The following is a 3,814-nucleotide window of genomic DNA, read 5'->3' as shown; positions in this document are numbered from 1 at the left end:
AAATTTCCCCTTTCAGTAATTACCACGAGACACACCGAACATTTCTTATGATATTATATTCTTTTCTGTCTGTTCTTTTCTTTTTCGATTTGAATATGGGTAAAAAGCTTTTTGAAGTGCCACAGCTCTCGCATCCACTCACGTGCTGCCACGTAGGACCACGCTTTTGGAAGCTTTGAAATAAGCTTTTTCGCGAGCTACCCGTCACAGTCTACGGTTGCCACGTCGACCCACGGCTCTGTTCGAAAGTTCAAAATTTTTTGGCGAGCTGCTACCTCATCTCAGAACCGACAGTTGCCAGTACACTTGTCGAAATAATGCATCAATCGGGCCCGCCACCCGGTCACCAGTTGTCTTGAACTTAAATGTATGATCATGGCATCCAGTGATGCTGAAATTGGGCAATGGGACCTATAGATTGGTTCAAGCAATTATAGCTTAAGATACAAATCTATGTTGGCATAATACCACAGCAAGATTGAGACCTACAGGCTACATGTAAGCATCATTATAAATGAAGATAGAAATCTATCTTCAAGCAATTATAACTTAAGATACAAAACTATGTTGGCTTGATGCCGCCATAAGATTGAGAGCTACAAAGTGTTTGGCTAAAGCCTCTTTTCCCATCCAATGGAAAAAGGAAGAGGTTGAAATGTATTTGATTTTCAAGGAAAACATATATAACATTATTGCTGATTTTATTAATAAAACGTCCAAATCAACACAAACTTAAATTTCAACCAATTTTTTTATCATCTAGCCAATAATGTTACATCATTTTTTATGAATTGAACATTGGACGTATATATTCGCTTCAATCATAAATTAAGATAGAAACCTATCTTTGAACTCGACATCCCATGTTGCTAAGAAGATGTTTCTTCTTAGACATTTGATACATTTGGAATGATATAAACAAGATTAGCATGGCCCATGCGCAAGGATTCGATGCACAAATCAATAAATGTTCCTCAGAAGATTGGAGCCATAATTTAAAGAAGCAATTAGGTTTTGTCATCTTCTATGTTGATGTAGCATCTCGATAAGCTAGTTTGTAACATAGTCATGTTTTATTTATGCTCGAGTGTGTACTTCTAAGAGAATTTCATTGCCTTTAGATGTTGCTTCATGTAGGTATAGTAGGAGGGGAGTGACAATGAAGAATATGCTTCAATCTTTGACTCAATGTCATTTTTGATTTGGCATTACGAAGTACTAAATGCCTTCCCCTATAGGATGATGAAGAATATGCTTCAATCTTTGAGCAAATGTCATTTTTTATTTGGCATTACTTGGTAGCGAATGCCTTCCTATATTGGACAATCATATCTAAAATCGATAAATGCTTCAATCTTTGAGTAAATGTCATTTTTTATTTGGCATTACTTCGTAGCAAATGCCTTCCTGTATTGGACAATCATATCTAAAATCAATAAAGACTTAGGTTTGATCTAAGCTTTGTTATACCCAATTGTTTACACACTACCTCAAGTAACTAGCCAGTTCAAACCTTAAGCTTTAAGCTCGCTCCCCAAACAATAGTCGTGTAGAGAGTCCACCTTCATGGCACAAGCATAGTCACTTGTAGTGTGCATGTTAGGCCTTGACCATTATTTTAGTGCACACATGTCAACATCTTACACCATATTATTTTAGGCAACATAACTATATAGTTAAAGGCTTTTAGATTATGCTTGGATTGTGATTGTGTCCAAATGCATATACAGTGACCCATCAAATTTTTTAATGGCATGTACAAGAGAAACAAAATATAGGTTTGTAAAAATATTAATACTCACAAGTGTTTTTATGGAAAACACACACACACACACACACACACACTCTCTCTCTCTCTCTCTCTCTCTCTCTCTCTCTCTCTCTCTCTCTCTCTCTCTCTCTCTCTCTCTCTCTCTCTCTCTCTCTCTATATATATATATATATATATATATATATATATGTGTGTGTGTATGTATGTATGTATGTATGTATGTATGTATGTATGAGAGGGGTAAATGGAATACTAAAATCTAGATGGTGTTATAATCAATTCCAACATCCACTTACATTAAGAACCTAACGTTCGACTCTAGATTCTTTTGAATGTGATGATGCATAATCGTACCCTTAAAATAAGAAAATGCGGTTTAGACTAGGCACAAAAGCTAGGAAAGTCAATGGAATTGAACCATTATTTCAAATGTACATCTTTTGTTTTGTTCACTCCAAATACAAAAATATTTAGACATCCCATTAAAAGCAAATGCTCTTGAACCTTATTTCGTGAATAATGATCATGTGTCTAAGAAACTTTACAAACATTTAATTTTTGTCGCTATTATGCACATGAGCATATAAAGTTTAAGGCTCTCTCTCTCTCTCTCTCTCTCTCTCTCTCTCTCTCTCTCTCTCTCTCTCTCTCTCTCTCTCTCTCTCTCTCTCTCTCTCTCTCTCTCTCTCTCTCTCTCTCTCTCTCTCTCTCTCGTGAAGTAGGAGCTCCATGATCCATCATGTATAGCATATATTCTCATAAAACATTACGTACAAAAAGTGCTAAATGGAAGTACTTTGAACTACCATTCCGTAGATAGGTGTATTGAAAAGTATTCATGCCTAATTCCACTCCTTCTTTCCCCACAATACTAAGGCTGAGATGTTTACATTCGTTTTGTTAAAGTTCATAAGGGCCATGTAAACAAATAGTAATGCGGTGCTTATTTTTACAATAAATGGTACAAAGTATGAGGAAGGGCTCATCCTTATGGATAAAAAAGCAAATATTATGGAGAGCTAAATTTTTGTTAGGGATGCAAAGTGACTAAGATATTTACACTTCAATGTCATTGAAGTGAAAATGACATTGAAGTGCAAATATCTTATGGAGAGCTAATTTTTTGCTAGAGATGCAAACTAACTAAGATATTTGCACTTCAATGTCATTGAAGTCATCATGCAAACAATGAGGATGCCCCTCACACCTTTAAATTGAAGAGCTTACATGGCCTCACCTTGACACATGTGCTTTCCTTTTCCTAATAAGCTTCAACGTGACTAAGGTTAGGAGTTCTACTCGATAAGTTTATGAGAGTTGCTAATTTAATGAAGGCATGTGCCCCTTTATTGGAATCATTACACTAGCACTAACAAAGGCTCTAAGGAATGAGGTATCTTTTACGCCTATAAATCCTTACTAGCTTTGCAACAATATCGTGCAAATTTATTGTGAAGCATGATTGTAAGGGACGTGAAGTTGCTACACAATACCCCTCCCTAAGCTCTTCACACACACACACACACACACACACACACTCTCTCTCTCTCTCTCTCTCTCTCTCTCTCTCTCTCTCTCTCTCTCTCTCTCTCTCTCTCTCTCTCTCTCTCTCTCTCTCTCTCTCTCTCTCTCTCTCTCTCTCTCTATCTCTCTCATGAAGTAGGAGCTCCATGATCCATCATGTATAGCATATATTCTCATAAAACATTATGTACAAAAAGTGCTAAATGGAAGTACTTTGAACTACCATTCCGTAGATAGGTGTATTGAAAAGTATTCATGCCTAATTCCACTCCTTCTTTCCCCACAATACTAAGGCTGAGATGTTTACATTCGTTTTGTTAAGGTTCATAAGGGCCATGTAAACAAATAGTAATGCGGTGCTTGTTTTTACAATAAATGGTACAAAGTATGAGGAAGGGCTCATCCTTATGGATAAAAAAGCAAATATTATGGAGAGCTAAATTTTTGTTAGGGATGCAAAGTGACTAAGATATTTACACTTCAATGTCACTGAAGTGAAAATGACATTGAAGTGCAAAT

The 3,814-nt window shown here is 36.3% G+C and overlaps 1 non-coding gene across 1 annotated transcript; it reads left to right on the top strand.

Annotated features, from left to right (window-relative positions):
* Positions 1-879: 879 nt before the first annotated feature.
* Positions 880-982, top strand: LOC148013813 (U6 spliceosomal RNA). The gene has a single exon (XR_015688983.1). It is a non-coding gene; the product is annotated as a U6 spliceosomal RNA (small nuclear RNA).
* The last annotated feature ends 2,832 nt before the right edge of the window (positions 983-3,814 follow it).

Source organism: Lygodium microphyllum, chromosome 26, assembly GCF_053477565.2.
Source record: "Lygodium microphyllum isolate KBCC chromosome 26, Lygodium_microphyllum_v1.1.10, whole genome shotgun sequence".
NCBI lineage: Eukaryota > Viridiplantae > Streptophyta > Polypodiopsida > Schizaeales > Lygodiaceae > Lygodium > Lygodium microphyllum.
The sequence above is the reverse complement of the archived record's forward strand: the minus strand, read 5'-3'. Positions and strand labels throughout refer to the sequence as shown.